This window comes from Myotis lucifugus, unplaced genomic scaffold (genome assembly GCF_000147115.1).
Source record: "Myotis lucifugus unplaced genomic scaffold, Myoluc2.0 scaffold_28, whole genome shotgun sequence".
Taxonomy (NCBI): domain Eukaryota; kingdom Metazoa; phylum Chordata; class Mammalia; order Chiroptera; family Vespertilionidae; genus Myotis; species Myotis lucifugus.
Window position 1 is genome coordinate 6,100,648 of NW_005871076.1, and position 25,711 is coordinate 6,126,358.

At 42.2% G+C, this 25,711-nt stretch overlaps 1 protein-coding gene and 1 pseudogene across 3 annotated transcripts in view; one reads left to right on the top strand and one right to left on the bottom strand.

Annotated features, from left to right (window-relative positions):
* SIL1 (SIL1 nucleotide exchange factor) overlaps window positions 1-25,711 on the top strand; it is a 211,439-nt gene that overhangs the window by 24,771 nt on the left and 160,957 nt on the right. The gene's annotated exons all lie outside the window — the stretch shown is intronic.
* On the bottom strand, window positions 22,414-22,558 carry LOC111825505 (annotated as a pseudogene).

The following is a 25,711-nucleotide window of genomic DNA, read 5'->3' on the forward strand; positions in this document are numbered from 1 at the left end:
GGGTAGTATGGACATTTTAATGATGTTGATTCTACCAATCCATGAACACGGTATATTCTTCCATTTTTTAATGTCTTCCTCTATCTCTGTTTTCATTGTCCTGTAGGTTTCTGAGTACAGGTCTTTTACCTCCTTAAGTTTATTCCTAGGTATCTTAATTTTTTTGTTGCAATGGTAAATGGGATTGTTTTTTTGGTTTCTCTTTCTGTGAGTTCATTATTGGTGTATAAAAAAGCCACAGATTTCTGGGTGTTAATTTTATATCCTGCTACATTGCCAAATTATTTATTAAGTTTAGTAGTTTTTGGACGGAGTCTTTAGGGTTTTCTATGTACAGTATCATGTCATCTGTGAATAATAACAGTTTTATTCCTTTTCCAATTTGGATGCCTTTTATTTCTTCTTCTTGTCTAATCGCTATGGCTAGCGCTTCCAGTACTATGTCGAACAGCAGTGGTGAAAGTGGGCATCCCCATCTTGTTCCTTTTCTTAGGGGAAATGGCTTAGTTTTTGCCCATTGAGTATGATGTTGGCTGTGGGTTTGTCATATAAGGCTTTTATTATGTTGAGGTATGATCCTTCTATTCCCACTTTGCTGAGAGTTTTTATCAAGAAAGGGTGTTGGATTTTGTCAAATGCTTTTTCTGCATCAGTTGATATGATTATGTGATTTTTGTCTCTCAATTTGTTTATGTGATGTATCATGTTTATTGATTTGCAGATATTGTACCATCCTTGCATCCCCAGAATAAATCCTACTTGGTCATGGTGTATGATCTTTCTGATGTAATGCTGGATCTGATTTGCTAGAATTTTGTTGAGGATTTTGGCATCTATGTTCATGAGGGATATTGGCCTGTAATTATCTTTCTTTGTAGTGTCTTTATCTGGTTTTGGGATTAGGATAATGCTGGCTTCATAGAAAGAGCTTGGAAGTGTTCCTTCCTCTTGAATTTTTTGGAATAGTCTGAGGAGGGTAGGTTTTAGTTCTTCTTTGACATCTGGCCCAGGGCTTTTGTTTGCTGGAAGTTTTTTGATTACTGCTTCAATTTCCTCCATTTTTAAATTCTTTTTGGTTGAGTTTTGGAAGGTCGTATTTTTCTAGGAATATGTCCTATTTTTCTAGGAATATGTCTAGATTGACCAGTTTGTTGGAATAGAGTTGTTCATAGTATTTTGTTACAATCCTTTGTATTTCTGTGGGATCTGTTGTTATTTTGCCTCTTTCATTTCTGATTATGTTTATTTGGGTCCTCTCTCTTTGCTTCTTGGTGAGCCTGGCTAGGGGTTCATCAATCTTTATCCTTTCAAAGAACCAGCTCTTAGTTTTGTTCATCTTTTGCTTTTATTTTTGTCTCTGTGTGATTTATTTCTGCTTTGATCTTTATTATTTCCTTCCTTCTGGTCACTCTGGGCTTTTCTTGTTGCTGTCTTTCTAATTCTTTAAGTTGTAGAGTTAGATAATTTATTATCTTTTTTTTTTTTTTTGAGGTAGGCCTGTAATGCTATGAACTTCCCTCTCAGGACTGCTTTCACTGTGTCCCATAGATTTCGGATTGTTGTATTATCATTGTCATTTGTTTCCAGGATGTTTTTAATTTCTTCTTTGATGTCTTTGGTAACCCAATAATTGTTTAATAACATGCTATTTAGTCTTCAAGTGTTTGAATTTTTTGGTTGTTTTTATTGTAGTTGATTGTTTCTATTATTATGCCATTGTGGTATGAGAAGATGCTTGATATGATCTCAGTGTTCTTGAATTTGTAGAGACTTTGCCTGTGTCCCAATATGTGGTCTGTCTTTAAAAATGTCCTATGTGCACTTGAGAAGAATGTATATTCTGTAGCTTTGGGGTGGAATGTTTTGAAGATGTCAATTAAGTCCATCTGATCTAGTGAAAAGTTTTGGATTGCTGTTTCTTTGTTGAGTTTTTTGTCTAGAGGATTTACTAGTATCCAGTGTTGTCAATGGGGTTTTGAAGTCCTCTACTATGATTGTATTTCTCCCTTAATATCTTCCAAAAGTTTTTTTTATATATTTGGGTGCTCATATTGGGTGCATATATGTTTACCAGAGTCATATTCTCTTGTGGTATCGATCCCTTTAGTATTATGAAGTGGCTTTTCTTATCTCTTGTTATGGCCTTCACTTTGAGTTCTATTTTGTCAGATATAAGTATTGCTACCCCAGCTTTTTTTTTTTCATTTCCACTTGCCTGGAAAATATTTTTCCATCCCTTCACTTCCAGTCTGTATGAGGTGGGTCTCTTGTAGGCAGCATATACTATATATGGGTCATGTTTTCTTTCTTTCTTTTAAAAAAAATATTTCTTTATTGATTTCAGAGAGGAAGGGAGAGTGAGAGAGAGATAGAAACACCAGTGATGAGAGAGAATCACTGATCAGCTGCCTCCCGCACACTCCCCACCGGGGATCAAGCCGGAAACCCGGGCACATGCCCCTGGCTGGAATGGAACCTGGGACCCTTCAGTCAGCAGGTCGATGCTCTATCCACTGTGCCAAACCAGCCAGGGTGGGGTATGTTTTCTTATCCTTTAAGCCACTCTATGTCTTTTGATTGGATCATTTAATCCATTTATGTTTAAGGTTATTAATGATAGATACTTGTCTGTAGTAATTTTTATTCTTTATGCTTGTGTTCCTTCTTCCCTTTCTATTTCTTTTTACAACAATCCCTTTAGCATTTTTTGCATTGCTGGCTTAGTAGTGATAAACTCCCTTAGCCTTTTTTTGTCTGCGAAGCTCCTGATTTCCCCTTCAATTTTGAATGATAGCCTTGCTGGATAGAGTATTCTTAGATTCAGTCCCTTGCTTTGCATCACTTTGTATACTTCATTTCATTCTCTTTTGGCCTGATGTGTTTTTGTTGAGAAATCATTTGATAATCTAATGGGAGATCTCTTGCAGGTAACTCTCTGTCTCTGTCTTGCAGTCTTTAAGATTCTTTGTTGTTAACTTTTGCCATTGTAATTATGATGTGTCTTGGTGTGGGTCTTTTTGGGTTCATCTTGATTGGGACTCTCTGTGCTTGTGTGACTTTTTCTCCCCCAAATCAGGAAAGTTTTCTGTCATTATTTCTTCAAATAGGTTTTCTAATCCTTGCTCCTCTTCTTGTCGTTCTGGCACCCCTATTATATGTATGTTACTTTGTTTCAGGTTGTCCCAAAGCTCCCTTAGACTCTCCTCCTGCTTTCTAATTTTTTTTTTCTCCAATGCCATTCAGATTGGGTGTGTTTTCTGCCCTGTCTTCTAACTCACTAATTCAGTCCTTCACTTCTTCTAGTCTACTGTTGAAACCTTCCATTGTGTTTTTTATTGTAGCTATATCATTCTTGATTTCCTCTTGATTCTTTCATAAGTTGTTGATTTTCTCATCTAGCCTGTTTAAGAACTGTATGACCCTTGCTCTGAATTCTGTTTCTTACATGTTGCATGCCTCCCTTTCATTTAGTTCCTTTTCTGACGATGCCTCCTTTTCTTACCTTTGGGGGTTGTTTCTTTGTCTCCCCATCTTTGCTCTTACCAAAGGGTCCAGGTGCCAAGTTGCATGGGGCCTACGGCTGAAGCGGTGGGCTTGGCGTGAGGGTAGTGCACTCTGGGACTCACAGGAGCCTGCAGCTAGGGAGGCTGGCATCCCGGAGTCTATGGGTCTGCAGCTGATGTAGCAGGTCTTTGGCTGGAGTGGCTGTAGGGTCCAGTATGGTGTCTGAGGTCAGTCTGGGTAGTGGTGAGGCTGGGCTCCTAGTCACAGCATCTCTCCCTTTCAATATGGCATGGTTTCTGTGCCAGAGCCAGCCACCCTTGGAGTGCTTGCAGTGGTAGCAGGGGCTCCCCATCTAGTAGAGCCCGGTCTGCCAGCCCCCAAGACTCCTGCAGGTTCTAACCATCACACACACACACCACACGTACACATACTCCCCTTGCGCTCCCTCACTGCCGTCCTCCTAGCCCCCATTTTGACTCTCATCTGATCCTGTTTTGCTTTTTTAAATAAATGTAATCAAGATGGCTTTCTTGTTCATTACTATTAAGTGTTTCCCTGCCCTATCCCCTCCCCCCATATTAATTGGAGCCTTTTCAGGAGAGGCTATTTTTCCCTGGCTTCATTTTATGTGGCCTTTCTTCCTGGCATTTTGTTATTAAAAAGGGGAGTTTGTGGTTGCCGGGCTTTGGACATTGATTTTTAGGTTTTCTGTTTATAAGGAACCAAACTTTAGTGCATTTATTTGGAATAAAACAAAAACAAAAGCTTACCAAGATATGGCAAATTTATCTCTGATTTCCTACTGACACTTTTTGCAATACTACCTAAGTTCTTTGGCAAAGGCATTAGATAGGAATTGACAAATTGACAGTGGCCAGATAGAAACAACTTGTGTAATGCGAGTGAGTAGCAGAATGAGACATGGAGAGGTCGGAGGGGATAGTGCTTCTTCTTGGCAGTGGCTTAGTTTTTTTATGGAAAATATTAGTATGAGTGAGATCCTTGCAGAGGGCCTGTAACTTAGGGAACTACAAGAACTGTAGGGAAGGGGGCTGCTTATGTGCCCAACTGGTGAGGCCTAGGCAATCCTTTTTCTTTACTTTCTGAGGGAAGTTCTCCAAGTTCCTTGGAGAAAAGAGAAAGTAGGACTCCATCCACCTTTGTAGAGATTTCAGTTCTCAATATTATTAGTGTTAAAAAACCTGGTCCTGGATTTAGAGCATAAAATCCCAGGCATGAATATGGGCAGGAGAGGGTGTCTGGAGCCAGCAGAGATGGACTTATATTCCTTTAAAGGTTCTATAGTTTTTGAGAACTATTGCCCTGCAGAATTGTTACCCTGCAGATACTCATTTCCAAGGCTCCCACTCAAAGCTGCCTTCTCTTCTCCTTTCTTTAAGTAGATGGTTACCTTAACCTTCCTTAGATATTGTTGACTCTTCACTATTTATAAAGCTCTCAAATGAAGGACATTGGACAGCCTCCTTGTCAGCTCTCTCCTTTGCTTATTTTCCTTATTCGAGGGACTTAACCTTGTGTCTAATTCAGAGTATTTGGTCACTCTTGCTGTGACTTTAAAGTTAGTCTTAACTTGCTATAGTTACTGACCATCCTCTATTCATCTGGAGCAATGCTTTTCAACTGGTGTGCTGCAAGAATTTTTAAAACATGCAAAACCTGAACATTTAGTCAGGGGCACTGACCTCTTTTCCTTTAGATTGTCAAATAAAGAAATGACGACAGACTACACAATGGCTGTCTGGTATAAATTAATCAAAAGTATACCTGTTTTTTTTGCCACATCAGCAAAAAATATATTTTTTGGTGTGCAGCAGAATTTTAGTAATTAGTTTATGTGTTCCATGAGATGAAGGGTGAAAATCTCTGATCTGAGGTAATCTTTAATTTATGTTTAATTAACATATATAAGTCCACTTTTAGTGAGCCCCCCTTCCAGCCCCCATTTATATGCAAGAATTTCAGCTGTAAGCCAGTAAGACAAATATTTGAAGATTCTGATACCAGAAGATGGCTTTTTAGTAGACAAGTGAGCTCCTTTCTCTGGACTAAAAAATTCATCATTAAGCCTTTTCTCACTTCTTTCACTTATTCCTCTCTTTAGCCTTTTCTAAGCTAAATATGACTTCTAGTCCTTTAATTTTTTTTTTTACTTGCTCTATTTCCTAGCCGTTGCATTGTTTCTGCTATTTTTTTTTAAATTTTTATTCAAAGGAGTGTTTTCTTTTAGAATCTCTCATAGCTTTCTTCCTGCCAGGTTTGTAGATAACATGTTAGGCGTCCCCCGCCCCCCAACTTATTTTTTTGTGATTGTAGAAATGTGTTTGGGTAAAATGCACTTACACTATTCCCATTTTGACTGTCATACATAATTCTGTAAAGGTGAATGAACCAGGGAGCCCCCAAACCAGAGATGCTCCTAACCTTTAGAGGTGGTGCTGGCCTAAGTTTCTGTGATGCCTAATCAGGCTACATTTTATTTTTTATTTTTTTGGTTAAAAAATAAACAAACTGCATCTTTTTATTTTTGATTTACATTGACTTTCTCTTCTTAAATCCTGAATAACTTTTTAAAAAAATATATTTTATTGATTTTTTACAGAGAGGAAGGGAGAGGGACAGAGAGTCAGAAACATCGATGAGAGAGAAACATCGATCAGCTGCCTCCTGCACACCCCCCACTGGGGATGTGCCCGCAACCACAGTACATGCCCTTGACCGGAATCGAACCTGGGACCCTTCAGTCCGCAGGCCGATGCTCTATCCATTGAGCCAAATCAGTTATGGCCTTGAATAACTTTTTAAAAAACAGTTGCTAATCTTTGTGTTCACAAGAATTTGGAGGATCAGGCCTCTTAGCCTACCTCTATATTCTTCACCTGTGCTTCTGATAGAATAATAAACTGTGATGGTAACAGCTCTCAAATGTCTCTCTTCTCTTACACACACACACCCACACCCACACACATGAACATGTTCATTTTCTGAGGAATGGACACTTCTCTAAGAGGAATTCATTCTGTTTAATGCAAATGCCCTTCATTACATCAAAATTCAGGAGTCTTTGAAAAAGATAGAATTAGTGAGCCCCGCCCCCCCAAAGGCCTCAAGCTCTTAAAATAAACCTTAAAAAAACCTACTACTCAGAGAACTTCAGCAAAGCAGACAAATTGCAACCTCAATGTAGTAAGACTTTTCTTTCCTCAATTTATTTCTCTCAATTTATTTTAACATCCCCTTTCATGGCCTTTCTAGAAAGTTTATTCCAGCCTTCCTTTTTGGCTCTTAGCAGAAGCAGTAGCAGGGCTTCTGGCTCTAATTGATAGTGTACATTTCCTCTCTATTCCCCTCTTTTGCCCCCTGTTGCACACCTCCCAGCTTCCTGCTGACTTCTCCTCAGTAAGAATAGACAGTGTCACCTCCTGTGACATATAGCTTTGGAATCTGATGTCGGTGGTACTACCTTAGTGATTTGGGCAGGATTTGGGAGCCCATTTTGTGCATGTGCTGCTAGATGAGGAAATGGGGGCTTTTTTAATCTTTGGTACCGTATTTCTTTCCCCTTGCCTGATTAGCCTCCAAGAGCCCTGTTGCCAGGGGAAATGGAGAACTCTTTACCGTGGTTAATTCATTATTCTATGAAGTTACAAAATAGTAGTTCAGAGCAAGATGTCAGGGAGTCTCAAAGTTTCTATGGAAGAAGTGACCTTTTAGTGACATTTTCTTCAACATCTTTGGGGCCCATTTGAAGAGGGCTAAAGCAGTAATTAAAACTTAAGCAAAGAAAACTAATTTGGAGCCAGAATCTATATATATAAAAGCCTAAGCGACCGAACGACCCGTTGACCAGTCGCTCAATGCAGAAGCTGCCCCATGGTGGTCGGTGTGCTCCCACAGCGGGAGCACCGCTCAGCTGACCGCGGGTGCCAGATGCAGGGCTCACGGCTGGCGAGCGCCACTGCAGCGGTGCGAGCCTATCCCGATCGGTACTGACTGGGCGTGAGCCTGTGGCAGGCACAGCAGGGCCAGGATGAGCTGAAGCTGTAGGCAGGAGCTGCAGGCAGCATTGGACTGCTGGTTTTGGTCCAAACCCTGCAGACCATGCTGAGGAACACCACTGGTGCACAGTGCACCGGGCCTCTAGTATTTTATAAAAACCTTCCTGCCCCCCCCCCCCCCCCCCCCGCACACTCCCATTAGCTTGAGCTCACAGAAAATCAGAGACATAATAAATAGGATTTTGAGCTTTGTTCTCTTCATACTTATTCCTTTCCTTTTGCATTATTATTTTTGGGTTTTCTTCCCAATATTGGGTATTCTCTATTATTTCCCTGGTGGTAGAATGAGGATCTTAGTGATAGCCTGCTGAGATTTAGGCAGGTTGGCTGCCTTTAAGAACTGCTAAATGCAGGGGTTTTGGTTCATCTGGGGAAGGGGTAAGTTTGCTTTCTAGATCCATTTGCATTCCCCCAAGGATTCTTTGGGACTGATTGTATATTCCAGGTGATTCTCTCTGAGAAATGAAAAATTTTCTGGATGAAACGAAAGAGCATTTTTGCCAGTCTTTCTGAGTAGTCAGAGGCTCAAGTCAAAGATATGTGGACTTGTCTTCTTTTTTGCTGTTAATCCTCACCCAAGGATATTTCTTCCATTGATTTTTAGAGAGTGGAAGGAGGAAGGGAAGGAGGGGGAGAGAGTGAGAGATGAGAGAGAAACATTGATGTGAGAGGGACACATCAATTGGTTGCCTCCTGCACATGCCCCGACAGGGGTGGGGATTGAACGTGCAAGCTAGGTACGTGCCATTGACAGGGAATCAAACCCGCAACCCTTCAATGTGCAGGCTGATGCTCTAACCACTGAGAACACTGGCCAGGGCAGCATTTGTCTTCTTTTTAAAAAAGTTATATTATTATTGATTTCAGAGAGGAAGGGAGAGGGAGAGAGAGATAGAAACATCAATGATGAGATAATCATTGATTGGCTGCCTCCTGCATGCCCCCTTCTGGGGATTGAGCCCGCAACCCAGGCATGTGCCCTTGACCAGAATCGAACCTGGGACCCTTCAGTCTGCAGGCCAATGCTCTATCCACTGAGCAAATCCAGGGCACATTTGTCTTCTTAAGGTCTTCTTTAGGTAACAGTAGTAAGGCCCAGAGTTCATTTTTATTTTTATTTTTTAGAGATAGAGAGGAAGGGAGAGGAGAAGAGAAAGAAACATCAGTGTGAGAGTGACATTGATAGGTGCCTCCTGCACCCCCCGAGTCTGCAACCCGGGCATGTATCCTGACCAGGAATCAAACTGGTGACCTTTTGGTGCCTGCGACTATACTCAACTAACTGAGCCACCTGGCCAAGGCAGGAGGCAGGCAGTTTGATATATTAGTTAAGAGCTTGGGCTTTGGAGTCAGATCGGTTTTCTTATTTTGTCTCTGCCACTGATTAGCTGGTGACCTTGGAAAAATGACTTAACCTCTCTGAGTTTTAGTTTCCTCATCTGCAATGGGATAATGATAGTACCTATGACTTAGGGTTGTTGTGAGCCCAATATATAGGGAGTAAATACTCTTTAAATGTTAGCTGTAATTGTTATTTTGAGATACTGATGGAAAATCAGAGTGTGAGGCTTCCTGGCAAGGGAAAAGGAGGAAGTTGCTAGAAGAACCTTGCGATTGAGGGAGAGAAAAAAGTACCTAGCAAAAAAGAAAAGTTGGAGAACTCTGGATACTCTATTGAGTTACCTATTATTTTACTACATTAGTAAGTCCCAAGTCTTTGCTAATTCACCACCGTGGTTGTTCGCCCAGAAACCCCAAGCTGGTTACTGGCTCCTCAGCCAAGATTGAATAGCCCCAGCAGCCCCAGTGTCTTCCATTACCAAAACATTGTTATTTTCACAAAACATGCTGCTATATTTCACCACGTGTACTTTGAAGTGTTATAAATAATTAAAGCTGAACCATACTTGTCAGAATAAGTTCAAAAAGTGCATTTTGGAGCTGTACCTTTGCCCTGACAATGTGTTTATTGGCTTGCCTATTAATTCCAGTATTGCTTAACTCAAGGCACCTCTGCATCAGCCTGTTCAAATCAACACTCATCTTGAAGGTTTAGAGAGAGGGGCTCAGTGTGACTCACTCCTCTCTTGTCCCTGGGAAGTCATCAAGTGATGAACAGGGGGAAAGGAGGAGACTGAATTGCTTGTGGCTGATGCTCCTTCTCATATGTCTGTGTGAAAAAGAATACATTGAAGCTGTATGGTGCAGAGCAACAGAGGTTAGGAGCCTCTCAGTGTTTTGGAAAACAGTCAAGTACAAATAAATGAGATGAAAACCTTTGTTAAATAATTTGGTTTGCTTTCACATCAAAATGTTGGACTCTGGGCTATTTCTCTCCTTACCTGATAATTAGAACAATAAGATGTTACTTTGGCCTCTGAGAAGGCTTTGCTGTGATATGGGGTAAGGAAAGAGGCTTGTCTGGGGACACTGCAACAGAGGGTTTGTCAGTGCTGATTACTTCAAGCCTTGGCAGGGTAACCCAGCAGAGTGCTCAGGTCTGTCTTGGGGAGGCTGTGTGCAGAAAAGGAACAAGGCATAGGGCTTGAGAGTGCAGGCCTGGAGTCACAAGGACCCAGATTCAAAGCTTCACTTTGCCACTACTTGTTTGTTTCCTGTGGCTGCTATAACAAGTAAACATAAACTTGGTGGCTTAAAATGGCAGGTATATATATATTCTCTTCTAGTTCTAGAGGCACAAGTCTGAAGTCAGTATCACTGGGCTGAAATTGAAGTGTTGTCAGAGTGGCACTTCCTCCAGAAGCCTCAAGTCAGACTCTGTTCTTAGCTTCTTCTAGGTCTGGTGGCTGCTGGCATTCCTTGGCTTGTGGCCACATCACTCCACTCTTTAAGTTCAGCATCTTCAAATCTCTGTGCTCTGTCTTCATATTACCTTCTCTTGTGTACTTGTGTCAAATCTTCCTTTGCCTCTTTCTTTTTTTTTTTTTAAATATATTTTATTGATTTTTCACAGAGAGGAAGGGAGAGAGATAGATAGTCAGAAACATCGATGGGAGAGAAACATTGATCAGCTGCCTCCTGCACATCTCCCACTGGGGATGTGCCCGCAACCCAGGTACATGCCCTTGACCGGAATCGAACCTGGGACCTTTCAGTCCGCAGGCCGACGCTCTATCCACTGAGCCAAACCGGTTTGGCACTGCCTCTTTCTTATAAGGACACTGTGATTGTATTTAGGGTCTACCTAAATAATGCAAAATAATAATTTTTTAAGACACTTAATCAAATCTGCAAAGACCTTTTTTCCTTATAAGGTAACATTTATAAGTTCTAGGCATTAGGACCTGATATTTTTGGAAGGCTATTTACCACATTGGGTAATTTGGAAAGTGACTTTCACTAATATATGTTTGTTTCCTTATCTGTAAAATAAAAATGGTAACTGTATCTTCTGCACCTGTTTCTATGAAGCTTAAGTGACACCTTGTATGCCAAACACTTGTCACAATGCCAAGTGTATAGTTGTGCCTAGTACTTAGTATTATTATTATAAACATATATGTTATACATTATTATTGTTTAGCCATCTTCTGTCAAAGGGAGAGGAATAGTTCCTTAAGAGTTATTTGATTTGAGACAGTTTCTTCCCCACCTCTACCCACCATGGCCCCCATAGCCCTAGAGTCTTTGGTTATTACTCCCCACAGTCAGCAGATGTGTGCCCAAGATCACCTTCTTACCCAGTCCTCCATTTTCTAGCATGAGCTGGTCTTTGGGAAAAGGCTTTTACCCTTCAGATCTGAATGTTTGTGTCCCTAAAAATTTATATATTGAAGTCCTAACCCTTAGTATGGCAGTATTTAGAGTAAGGACGTAATTAAGGTTAAATGAGGTCATAAAGGTGGTCATATCCTGATTTGATAGGATTAATGTCCTTATGAGAGGAAATGCAACTGAGCCCTCTCTCTGCATACACTCACTGAAGAAAAGCCATGTGAGTACATAGGGAGAAGGTGGCTATGAACAAGCCAGAAAGAACACTCTTACTAGAAACCAAAGGAGTCAGAACCTTGATCCTGAACTTCTCCAAAACTGTGAGAAAAATAAATGTCTGTTGTTTAAGCCACCAAGTCTATGGTATTTTGTTATGGGAGCCTTAGCAGACTAATATAGGGGGTATCACTTGGCTTATACCCACTTGTGCCCAGATACTTAAGGAGAAGCTTGGAATCTGGAAGTATTCTCATTTACTGTTCAAGGTAGTTTGCTGTGTTGTTACTTTCCCATGGATAATTGTAACTCCATGATGAAGCATGGAAGAATATTATTTTTACAGTGGTATTTAGTAGCTGATAGCTATTAGCCAAAAGGTACATGTTCCCAGTGATGTACTGTAAATACATTTTATCTGTTCTATTGCCTGCTATTTCACGAAAACATCCCTGAAGCATTTTAATCTTGTTTTTCATAGTTGTCTTCAAGTGAGGAATTGTTCTGATTTGCAACTTTGGGGGATAATTACTATGTTCATTAATTTCTGTTCTTATCTTTCCTTCCATTTATTACTGGTTTCTTGAGAAAGTTTTTCCCTAAATATACACCAACTGAGATAGGTCACTTGATTAAAAGGGTATTTTACAACACTGGTTTCTCTGGCTCCCTTGGCACACTGATGGGAGGGCTGTGTCAGCATCTTCATAGCTGGGGTGACAGTCTCTGATCTGGGCTTAGATGAATAAGAGGCTTTTGTGGGGGGCGGGGCTCTGACCTTAAGCTGTATTGCAGAATCCCCCGCCCCCCCTAGGGGGGGTATTCCTGGGCAAGGGGCAGAAGAGGCTCACCTGGTGTTTTTATCAGAGATTCAGTCATATATATGAATCAAGCATGTGTTATGTACAGGACATTGTGCATGGCACTGTGACAGATACGGTTTTTGGCTTATAGGGCTGCTCAGTACATACCAGTGCTGATTAAGTGAATGTGTGGCTGGATAGAGTGGCCTCAGTATTCAGAGAGACTGAAGGGGCAAACCAGGGAGACAGTGACTGGGGGCTAGTGGGTGAAGAGTGCTGTAACCCCTATGGAAATGTAACAGAATTAGGAGCTGCTTCTTGAGGGCCATGATGGCCTAGCTCTTGGAACTGCAAGAGGAAGTAGTAGAGGAGGAAGGCTGTGTTGAGAATGGTTAATTTTGCATTTAATTTTTTAAAAATATTTTGACCTTGTGAGTCACCTCTTCTTTTCATTGTTATGTATGTTCTATGTAAGTGCACATGCTTCATAAAATGTGATCACTCAAGACAGTTGAGGGGAAAAATGGAAAAATAGTTTAGACAAGTTGGCTAAGGATAGGGCAGAGGCAGGGATGTATGTGAGTGAGATGCCTGGGAAAAGAACTCTTCGAAGAAGGTGAGAAAGCAAAAGCCAGAAAAAGGATTTGAATTAATATGGAACTGAATGGGAGCCCAGCTTAGAGAAGTTTGATCTGGGCTAGATATCCAGGGAAATAGCACTGGAGGGATTTTTGTCTGTAAGAATGAGGAGGGATAGACAGCAGTTAGATTGGGATACTGGGGGAAAGGGAACACTGGGAAGAATGGTGTAATTTTCTCACTTCCCACTCCATGTGTCTCTCAATTATGACGTGTCATGTCATGTGGCAATTATTTGTTTATATGCTTTTTCTTCTCCTAAAAAGTAGGTGAGGGAGCTTGATTATCTCTGTATCTCAGTTACTTAATACTTCAGTTACTTAATAGTGTTCATCACATAGCAGGTGCTGCACAGATGAACATGCTTGAAGTTAAGGCCTCAGTGAGCTACCCATTATGGACTGAAGTATGAGGGATAGGGATGGGGTAGAGGGGAGATGAGCACATAATTGGCTTTAGGGGTGACTCAGGATAAAACTGAGAAATGAGCCTGACACAGAATCTAAGTCATCCTTCAAGAATTTACTAGCCCAACTGGTGTGGCTCAATGGTTGAGCATTGACCTATGAACCAGGAGGTCATGGTTTGATTCCTGGTCAGGGCATATGCCCGGGTTGCGGGCTCAAACCCCAGTTTGGAGCATACAGGAGGCAGCTGATCATTGATTCTCTCTCATCATTGATGTTTCTATCTCTCTCTCTCTTCCTCTCCCTTCCTTTCTGAAATCAATAAAAAATATTAAAAAACACACACGAAGTTACTAAATATTGCTTTTGTGTCAAGCATTGAGTTAGCTAGGCAGAATGGATGTGTTCTCTGTCATTATGATGCTTAAGGCCTAGCAGGGGAGGACAACTATATAAGAAAATGTAATAAATGCTATAATCAGAGAAGTACAAGTGCTGTGGCAGTACCTAATCTGGACTAGTGGGGAGGGCCTCCTAGAGGAAGGGTCTTATGGGATAAGTAGGAATTTGCCAAATAAAGAGGAGGGGAAACAGAGTTCTGAACAGAGGGTCCAACATGTGCAAAGGCCCGAAGGTAGGAGACCAGCTGTCTTAGGGCATTGGAAAAAAAGTTCCTTAGAGCCATTTGTACACAGGAAGAGGAAAGAGATAAAGCTGAAGATGCTGATCTGGGATTTGGTGGAGGGCCTGGTTATGAAATTTGGCCTTTATCCTGAATGCCTTGGAAAATCATTGAATGTTTTCAAGTAGGGGAGGGTAGGAGCAAATCATGCTCTGGCTATAGAATAAGCCCTCTAACATTTAATCAAGGTGAATACTTGTAATTTGCTGATCTTCTACCACAAGATCCTTTGATACTGCAGCAGAGTCTGCCCATTTGCTAAATCACTGTCTGAGTGCAGGAGCCTGAAGAGTGTGTGGAGAGTGAGGCCTGCCGCAGGCCTGAGTCCCTGGTGTTTGATCTCAGACCCAGTGCCCAAGGCTGTGTTGCTTAACGTATGGTTTTCAGGACTGTAGCTCTCACTTCAGCCCTTTCACAGGAGCTTAAAATTCCTCAGCCACTGTACATTCTTCTGCTCTGCGCTCTCAACAAATTGAAAATTTTTATGACAATGTGAAATCAATGGGAAAAGTTTTGAAAAGTAGGATTGAGAAATAAAGATTTCTTTGCCTTTTCTCTCTGCAAGGGAATTTGAAAAATATAGAAATTCTAAGTTATATGTTAAATATCCTTGGGGTTTCATTTCCTTTCCTTTTGAAAGTGTTTTACATTAACCAAAATCCAACAGAGATGCTTGTGGGAAGATAATTCCTTTTGGCTGGAGCTTAAGCTCTACATTGTGAGCTTTTTAATTTTCTTTCGTCGGTAGTGGGTTGGGGATCCAACAGTGCAGTCACCAGAGCTCATCACAATCCTGTTGCTGGACGAGTTATCCCTGTGAATCTGTATGTTTTCCCCTTGCACCTACCTAGTGAAAGCCAAATTAAATCAATTTTAAATCAAGGGGATGAATGATGAATTTTTTCTTAGAACAGAAACTAAATAAGGTCCCAAAGTACTAGACAATAAAAAGTGAAGTTTTTATTTGCATGTGTGCTATTAGGCATGGATTTAATGTCAGGAAAACAGGAGGTTCTTTTAAAGTAGTATTTGGAAATAGGCCATCCCCAGAGAGATGAAGAAGAGTGCTTTTTTCTCTGTCCCTCTTCTCTTTTGTAGTTTGCATATGCCTGTGTGTTTTCAGTACCTTGTACAGGTACATAGTACCTGTAGGTGCTTGGATACATTTGAATAAAGGAACGGATGGTTTTGATCAGGTCCTTTTTTCTCTCCTGTTGCTCCTTCCCTCCAGCTCCTCAGCTTGCCATTTGTTCATTTCTTCATCCATTCATTCAACATATATTTATTTCTTCCGGGCTAGTTTGTGGGCCAATGATAAGGAATGGGATGAAGGGAAGTTTCCATTGAGTTGAGGCTGAAAGGCATGGCCAGATTTCCCCTTCTTTAATATCTATTTTGTCCTTTGAAATTTATTTCTAAGCTACTATCAGCACTAACATCATCCTCTTGAAAATTGCCTTTTTACAGCTGCTTTGGTGGAAGGAAATAACTTCCCTTATGATGAGGGAAGGTGGCAGAGTAGGCATTAAGACTCTTCCACTTAGTGGCTACCCCCATAGTATGTTTCCATGGGGTGGGGTTTTGGGGAGCCAAGCTTGCCTCACCTGGGATTTCATTCTCCTAATCATATGTCTGGCTCTGGGCTCCAAAGGCATTGGAATCTCCAGAGGACTCATGCAAGGCACCATACCCTTCCTGCATCCCACATTGCAGTTGCTACTGTGATGGAATGGGCTCCTTGAGTGCAGAAAGTGGCTTTTATTGAGAGTATTTCGGAGGGGCTTAGAAGGCTGGATTTTGGATATTCCAGAAACCCCGAGCTGAACAAATAGATTCATTAAAGCTGTGTACCTTCTGTTTCCCCATTGTTCTACTCGGCCTGGGTCTTGCTTCATTGAAAGCCTGCTTGGGTTGCCCTCACCTGAGAGGTGGGGTGTGGCTCACAGCAATTTGGGCAGGTGAGTAGTAAAGGAGATAGTAGATAAAATTGACAGTAGTTGGTGATGGATGGGTAGAGGGTGGAAAGCAAGGTTGGGGAGAAAGGAGGGAGGTATTGAGGAGAGCTCCTTGGATTTCTGGCTTGTGCAGTAGAGCTAGGCAATGCTAGAGGATCAGGAGTGTGGGGAGAAGAACTTGAACTTAGCTTTGAACTTACTGAGTGTGAAACATACCAGAGGATAATAGAGCAGGCGTATCCTTTAGGGAGAGGTGGCACAAAGACTGTGTCTAGAATCTTAGGCTGCTTTCCTGTTCAAGTTATCCACTGGAGTTTTAGGCCACTGTGCAGGGGTAATACCATCTTACTCCAGATTCTACCGGTTCTTTTTATTAATAGATGCTGGGAATTTGCAAGAGCCAACAAACCACTGAACTGTAAGGCTAATAATTTGTTCATAAGCAGAGTTCACAAATAATGGTGACCCTCTTATCTTAGCAGGTTTATAACAAGCTTCCATTTCCCCCTCTCTAATCTCCCTTTTACCAAGGGGCTCTTTTGAAAAGGAGATTCCAGAAATTTGCTAAGACAGTGCAATGAGCTATGTGTTTGAAACTCATCTGGCCTTTCTGCAAAACGAGTTCTTGTGTATCATGATGCTACACCCCATAAGCATTTTGCTCCAGCTGTTGTTGGAATAAATAAATGCTTGTTCCCAATTTCATGCCTCCAGGTCATCAAAACACACTTGTCTCCGGATGCCTTTCTCATTGCCTTAGTTTGGCTGATTCTTTTCCCCCTTTTAATCTTTAAAGCTCACCTCTTCCAGGAAATTCTCCTTGGCCTCTAGCTTCTGACTGAGATAACTGTTCTCTCATGCCTCAGAGCCCTCCAGCTATTTCTGTCAGGCTCTTTTAACCCTGTAGTAGTTATAGTGCTTATTTGCTTACTGTGTAATTACTAATTTACTCATCTATCTCCATTGCCCATCTGGAAGCTCTTGGAGGACAGGATCCCTATTTACTTAGTCTTTGTATCCCTAGCTCTTGGCACATGTCTGGGATGCAGCACGTCTCAATAAATATGTGTTGAAAGAGAAATAATCTGCTGGTTTGAGGTGGTGTCACCTGGATATATGTTCTGTAGTAGGCAGTAAGGATTTCTTCATCTTTTCATAGTGTACAGATTTTTGGTCTTTTGGTAATTCTCCTATATGGGTCTTTGAAAAAATATTTTTCTGGATTGGTGTGGTTGCTAACAGCTCATCTGGGGTTGAAATGGCTTTGGTGTGGGTGTGAAACTGCAGGTAGTAAGTGAGCAGTGTGTTTGCATGGGTATAGTGCTCTTCTGTTTTTCTGGATGTTCTCCACGTTTTCATGAGCTATAACCCAAACATCTGGATTCTCTGAAGTGAGGGCTTGTGCCTAGTTGTTTATTGGAATAGTTGCCTTTCAGGGTAAAAGTCTATAATATTAACCAAGCTTCTTCTACAGTGTTTTCTGTGTTGGCATAACCAGGGGCTGCAGTGACTGTTTTAAAGAGAGCTGCCACAAGTGGAATCCCTGAGCCGTGAGAGTCAGGATGGAATGATTGGGAAGAATTGCCTCCTACTTTGTGGCAGGGCAGGCCCTTTAGGCAAAATAGAAGGTGTAGGGAAGGTGATGAGTTACAGAGACAAAAAAGTAAGCTCAACCGAGAGGTGAGGTGGTAGTTTCATAAGGAAACTAGGAAGAACTTGGGCCTCTGCTGTAAAGGTGAGGCAGGGGGAAGGTCTTTTGGCATCTCTCGCACCCTTGATACTCTTAAAATGATAGTCTTACTCATGACCCAGTGGGATTGAGTTCAGAGCATCTGCTGCCTATAATGTGGGCTCCAGATGCTTACTGATCCTTGGCCAAACGTGTGGGTAGCTGGCATGTCATCCCCTTTTAGCAAATCTGGTGCTGTGAGAAGGCTAGCTGGCAAGTCATCCCCATGGATCCTACCATGGCAGGAGAGACTTCCTGGGGTCCCACTGGCATCCCCATCACAAGCTCACTCACTGGAACTCAGAGTCCCTTTGTAGGCTCCAGTGTCAATGTTGCTGTTGGCTGAGCTATACCCCTGTCAGTTGCGGGCTGATGACTCCTGTCAGGCTGGGATTTGGTTGGTGGCATCTTGCAGAGCCCCTTGACCCTACCTGCTGTCATGAATTTGTTGTATCCCTCTTGTATACATCCTTGCATGTCTCATGATATACCACTCTTAAGAAGAACAGATACTTGATGGGTGTATGTGTGCTTTAAAACAACAACAAAACTTTAAAAAAATAAATTGTAGCCCTGACTGGTATTGTTCAGTGGTTAGAGTGTTGGCTTGTGCATTGAAGGGTTGCAGGTTTGATTCCTAGTCAAGGGCATGTATCTTAGTATACTGCTACCCTTCTTAATAGGCCCTGTTATGGCTAGTAGGCCTTGGGGTATGTGGCATGAGGGTACCTATTCGAAGCTCTGGCCTTGAAGCTGGGCCAGGTCAACTTTTCCATACCTTTTTTTTTTTTTTTGCATTTTCTCAGATATATCTTCCTCCTCCTTCTTCTCTCCTCCTCCTTCTTCTTTTATTGTCTAAAGTTTTACATATATCTTCTTTTACCCCAATTGATCCCCCCCATCCATTCCCACCCCCGAGGGCAAGCCCCCACCGCCCCAGTGTCTGTGTCCATTGGTTATGCTAATATGCATGCATACAGGTCCTTTGGTTGCTCTCTAACCACACCCCCCTTACCATTTGTCTCTGGATCTATTCTTGTCCATACCTTTTTTGTCTCTATAGCTCCATCTTGGCCACTTGTCTAGGCAGCCAGTCATACGGTTGATGCAGACTGGAAGCTGTGCTGGCAAAAGGGCCAAGTTGATAAGTTGGTCTTTAAGCCTGCAGTTTTTTCTTTGTGCTCTCTCTTTCCTTGGGTTACTGGGTGGATGCTCTGTTCTTGGGGGTTGCTGAACAAGAACAAGGCCTTGAGCCATCCCAGGGGCCAAATCAAGTCAGCAGACAAAGGAGCTGGTTCTATATTGAGAATAATATTTAAGTATTTTCTTATATACCTAGCATTTCAGGAAGAAAGACTCCATTGAGCTCAGCTTTCCATAATTCTAACTTCTTACTTGATCATAGAGGTGGCCACACACACTTTTTTTCAAAGTAATAATTCATATATGTGTGCTTCTGTTCACAGATATTTTATGTACCTGTTTTCATATATCATCAGTCTATATTTTCACCTATTTTAATGACATTATTTTCCATTGTGCTCTTTCAGATAACCCTTTTTTAGATTGTTGATTTTATTCAGTCAACAAATATTTATTGCCCAGGCACTAGTGCTGAGCAATGAAGATAACAGCAGTGGGTTAGGTGGACAATTGTCCCTGCCCTTGTGGAGCTCCTAGTCAGGAGGGTTCTAATTATTACAGGCCTGTGAAATGGAACTTTACTGACCACCTAACACAGCCTTAGGGAGGATGAAGAGGTTGTGTAGTTCTAGCCCTGGCTCCTATCGCTGCCTTTTTAAAAGCAAGGGAGGCCTTGGCACGACAGTGGCAGTTCTGCTTATAACTGGGTTTTCAGTGAAGCCCAGGATGAGGAGCCCTGAGACCATGCGGAATCAGCTCTGAAATGGGACTGCTGCATCAGGGAAGACTGCCGTTTCCTAGGCAATAATACTCTGCTTAATATTTTTAGTGTGTGGTCATGGCAAAACTAAATGTGGTTTCTGATCCCAAATTGGTAATAAATGTAGACATATTTAGAGTCAGAAACAATGCATTTAAAATTCTCTGCTGCTTAATTGTCCTGCCAAGTGCTGAGTTTAGGTTTCTTTATTTCTTAGCTACCTACTCAGACTCCCACCATCTCTCAGAGAAGGCTCCCGGATTTTCTCTGGGTGTTAGGTGGGATTGTGAAAGCCATGAGTTAAGGCTCCCTGAGCTGTGTTGAGAGGTATCTGATTTTTGTGTTTCTGCCCACCTATATAAATGTGTACATTAAAAAAATTCATCTACCTTTTAAGTTTTTAAGAACCTGGGATTATAAATAGTCTTGGACTCTCAGGCATGTTAAAAATAAAATACGATGTTTCAGTTACTGACTTACCTGGAAGACATAGCCAATGCCAACATGGTGGTAGTGAGTTTTGGGCTTGGTGACCCATCTTCATGCTGCTCCTGTTTCTGTAAGTAAATGCTATTTCCTTGAGGTTCCTCAATTAGTTTAAGGAGCACCCTAATTGTTGCTCATCTCATCATTTCAAAGTCATAATTTGTGTCTCAACTTGTAGGACAGTATCCATTTTTTCATGGCATAGTCCTTAAGAGGGCTTTTGTTTTTAATATTGTACTGCCTGAGACTCAAATGTGAAAAGCCATGCTATCTACTGGTTGCGAACAGGACATCACCTGAGGCAGTGATGGTATCTTTTCTATGTTCTATTTCATAGTATGGTGCCAGTGTGGTTAGGGGACTGAGGCTGATGCTAAAATATCTTTGTGAGGTACCTGTTTCTAGGGTGTGATTGCTGAATATTTGTCATCCAAAGTGCCAGGGTGACTAGCAGAATAAGGATTGGTGTGCATATTGATTTGCAGATGGTCCATTCGATGCTATGGACTGGAAGTCATAACTTCCCTATCAAAGTCCTACTAAGAGGCCTTGACCTTCTCTATAAGCATGAAGACAGCAGGGGTAAGGACTGATGAACTCTGATGGGTTGTGTGGATAAATGTGTGAAAGTCCCTGGTATTTGGAAGCAGGCTATAGAGAAAGCCCGTTGTGTTGACGTCAGGTGATCTAGTTACTATTTTAAAAGGAGAGGGAAGAAGAAGGCCCTGGATGACAGCTGACCCTGTCTAGTGTAGTCTAAGCAGTCTAGGTCTGTCCCAGCTGCTCCTGCCCTCCCTCCTCCACCATAGAAGCAGGAGAGCAGGAGCAGAATTTGGAGACAGGCCCGAGTCACCAGGAAGCTGGACTCTAAAGTGGCTGTTCTCAGTCTGAAGTGGCTGTTCTTCAGTGGGCACTGATGCAGAGTCAGCCAGTATCAGAGGTTTCAATGGAAATGACTCTGTAGCCACCTAGAGTATAGTTCAGGTGTGTAGGCAGACCTGTGGCTCAGGAAAACGGTTCTGAGGAGAGGCTTGATTATTAGAGCAGAAGACAACTTTTTTAAAAAAATATATTTTATTGATTTTTTACAGAGAGGAAGGGAGAGGGATAGAGAGTTAGAAACATCAATGAGAGAGAAGCATCGATCAGCTGCCTCCTGCACACCTGCTACTGGGGATGTGCCCGCAACCAAGGTACATGCCCTTGACCGGAATCGAACCTGGGACCCTTCAGTCCCCAGGCCGACGCTCTGTCCAGTGAGCCAAACCAGCCAGGGCCAGAAGACAACTTTTGATGAGGGTGAAGCTTTCGCTGCATTTGTTTATCTTGACCTTTGCTTAGAACAGCAGTTCTCAACCTGTGGGTTGCGACCCCTTTGGGGGTCGAACGACCCTTTCACAGGGGTCGCCTAAGACCATTGGAAAACACGTATATAATTACATATTGTTTTTGTGATTAATCACTATGTTTTAATTATGTTCAATTTGTAACAATGAAAATACATCCTGCATGTCAGATATTTACATGATGATTCATAACAGTAGCAAAATTACAGTTATGAAGTAGCAACGAAAATAATTTTATGGTTGGGGGTCACCACAACATGAGGAACTGTATTAAAGGGTCGCGGCATTAGGAAGGTTGAAAACCACTGGCTTAGAATATGCTCTAACAATAGTTGATACAAGCTTCTTGAGTCCTCACTTTGTGTCAGGCACTGTGCTATATGCTTCAAATCATCTCAATACTGACAACCATCTTACAAAATAGTTACTGTCAAGTGTCTTCTCAGATGAAGGAATTGAATCTTGGGGAGGTTAAGCCCCTAGCGCAAAGTCCCATAACTACTTGGGGAGACCTGGGTCGAAATCCAGAGCCCACATTTTCATTACACTGGAGTGGAGGTGGAGTAGAGAGGAGCTTCTGGTAGCATTTGTTGATATCATCAGACACAGTCCTATCACTCTCAGGACCTCAGTCATGGCCAGGAAACAAGTATAAGGAATTGGTCTCCTTGCCCACAATCTACTAGGAACTTGCAATCTAGGGCCTACTGGAAAGTACATTGGCCAGGTCTGGGGTATTTCTGTAATTTCCCTGGTTAGTTACTGGTGAGCTTAGGTAAGCTCCATTCACCTTTTGGGCTCCGTTTTCTTTATCTGCCATGTAAAAATAATCTTGTCCTGTATATTTTCTGGATGGGGAATAATGGCATATCAGGATTATAGACTAGTTGGAAATGAGCTTGGATATTGTTTTGGCCAATTTATTTATTTATTTATTTACCTCAGGCATGAAACACCTCTGGCCACCGACACAGACATCAAGCTAGGATGAACTAAGGACTGTACATCTGCTTTGCCCCTGATTGATATAACAGCAACACCATCAATCAAGTGTCTCCTTGCCCATTGCCAGGGGGTTCTTGGCCAACTTTTACCCCATATAGTTCTCTTTTCCTCCCTGCTGAGTTCTTTCCAAACAGGTATATATGAGGGGAGTGCATGGTGCTGGGCTCTGTGAGGGGGAGCAAGGATGCTTTTGCTTTCTGTACAGCTGGGAAACTTGAATGATGGAAGGTAAAGAGGTCAAGCCATACAGGGTGCCAGTGACCTTGATGCAATTTGAGTTACTGGCATTCTTCCTCTTGAATGTGTGTGCCTCTGCTGTGGTCAGGGCTGAGCCAAGGGCATTCAATAATCAAAATATGTGTGTATGCATGTGCACACGTGTGCATGTGTGTGATGTGCAGAAACTTGGAGAGAGGTGGGTCTCTCTATAAGAAGGCCCTGTTAGGCTCATTTAAAAATTTCTCTCCTGATACAAAATGTATGCCTTTTTATTCTCACTGTTGCAGAAGAAATAGAATGAGTCCAGTTTCTGTGGCTGATTTCATAGACCACAGAACGGCAGCATGGTCTGTAGAAAAAGCATGAGTTTTGGGGCCAAACTGGTTTTGAATCCTGACCCTACTATTCTCAGGTTGTGTAAACTTGGTCAAGTTACTTAACCCCTCTGAATTTCAGTTCCCTCATGGGCAACATGAGCAGCATATTAGATCCCCATCAGAGGATGGTTGGGAGGAGCAAATGCGTACAGTGGTTCTCAACCTTCCTAATGCCGCGACCCTTTAATACAGTTCCTCATGTCGTGGTGACCCCCAATTTCATTGTTACAAATTGAACATAATTAAAGCATAGTGACTAATCACAAAAACAATATGTAATTATATATGTGTTTTCCGATGGTCTTAAGCGACCCCTGTGAAAGGGTCGTGACCCACAGGTTGAGAACTGCTGGTTTAGAACTTTGCATAGAAAGTGCTCTGTAAATGTTGACTATATTATTATATGACATAATTTATTTTCCTCTGGGCTGCCCAGATACTGCATTTGAATACTAGGAGACTAGGTGTCACGGGTATTTCTCTCCATCCCTCACTGCAGGTGTTACAATTATGATTAGTACAGCTCTACGAAGTATAAGGACTAAAGCTTCTGAGCAGTCTGAGGCATGGCTGAAAGCTCAGAGAAGGTGGAGTTTTGTCTGATGGGAGTTTGCTCTTGTAGAGTTTGCTTCCCTGCCCCTCTCTCTGCTGGTGTGAATGTGCCCACCACTGTCCAAGGATTCGTGTGTTGAGAGGTAGCTCTACACCATCATAGGAACTTACTATATGGCATCAGAGAATACCTCTGTAGGACCACTGGAGTCACTTTTTTTCTCTGTTATTTTTATTACTAGTGAAAATGTTGGGGGGAAAAATGGATTTAGAGAAGTGGCTCCAAATCTCCAAACTTCAGTGGACCCACTTGACATTTCAAAGTGTTCTACTCATGTGTCTCTGTTTCTTCACATGTATATCCTCTTTTGGAAGGCAGCTGTGCTCACTACTTATACCACCAATGCCAACTTGTACCCTCTTTGGAAGGTCTCCTGGCAGCCTCATTGCCAAATCCAGGGGATTTTTTCATCCTCGCTCTAACTGATCTCTTGGCATTGTTGCCCATAACTTGATTTTCTCCTCTCTTGACCTGTTTAATTCTTCACTATTCTTGTTGTTCCTTGTTGCTCCTTTTTCTTTTTCTAACCTCAAGCCCTGCCTTGAAGACATTTCTTAAAGCATTGTTTCTCTCTAAAGTTTCTCCCTGAGACAGGGATTTTATGCTTGTTGCCTCAGTTATTACCTCTGTTTTGATGACACCAAAATTCTTGTGCTGCACTAGCTCTCACTACCTTTTTGTCTTTAATAGGTATGCAGTTGCCAGGGCCTTCCTGGATCCACTGACAAGCTATGTGCCTAAAGGCATTGAACTCTGGTCATTTTTTATATAGATAGATTTTGAGTGCTTGCTGTGTCTTCTGGATCATTAGCAGTCCAAATGAAGAATGAGTTTTAAGCTTTGTTCCAGCATTCAGATTCTTTGAGAGATGTGACTGAGTAGGACAGGTCTGGAAAGGGCTAGGCTGGGCTCCCTTTTATTTAGTCACTGTTTGTCACTTGATTTCTTTTAGATGGAATCACTGTCTTTTGTCTCTGAGATTGCAGTTTTTGCTAATATGCTTAGCTATGTTCCTGAAGATCTGTCCTCTTCCCTACTGGGATAGGGATAAGATTGGTTATATCCCCTACTTTTTGGAGTGTAGAGTACTGAGAAGGGACCAGGAATGCCACATTCCTATTTCATTCCATCCCGTGTTGTGCTCCTTCTAGGGCTCCAGTTGTAGCTGGGCCTGTGGAGACCTTTTTGGTTCCATGTGCTCTCTTCCATGTGGAGTCAGTACTTGTTCCTGTGTTGCCACTGGAAAGGCCCTTCTTGGGCTCTCCCTTGCAGGCTGCAGAAGTGGATTTTGGCTTTGTAGCTCTCTGGTCAGGCAGAGGCTTGGGTTAGTTGTGAACTTTCTCTCCTCTAACAACCTCCTCTAGTTACTTTCCTATAGGGCAGCGGTTCTCAACCTGTGGGTCGCAACCCCTTTGGCGGTTGAATGACCCTTTCACAGGGGTCGCCTAAGACCATCTGCATATCAGATATTTACATTACGATTCATAACAGTAGCAACATTACAGTTATGAAGTAGCAATGAAAATAATTTTATGGTTGGGTCACAACATAAGGAACTGTATTTAAAGGGCCAGAAGGTTGAGAACCACTGCTATAGGGAGTGGCTCTAGAGTTAAGCCTCAGATTGACTTGTGGCAGAGCCACAAACAAGTCCAGCTTAGAGGGCGGAGCCCTCTTAGCATAATTAAGCTTGACCTTATGGCTGCCCCCTAGATCCTTCCTAGGTAGCTAATGGGCTGTGGGAGATGCAGCAAGCGCTGCCAAAACAAGTGAAACTCACAAGAACATTGTAACTATGTTGACCTCTACCTTATTTTTCTCTGACTATAAAATAAAGCCTCAGCTTGCTGGCTGGATCCTTCTCTGTGGCCTCATCCAGGCACAGGAGATACACCGAGCCCCAGCTATATTTCTCTTTGTCTGTCTTTTCTTTAATCCTTCCCCCCGCCCCGCCTCGGGCTCATCAAATCCTTGGCTGTGCTGGCGCTGCACACTTTCCCTCTTAGGTACCTTGGA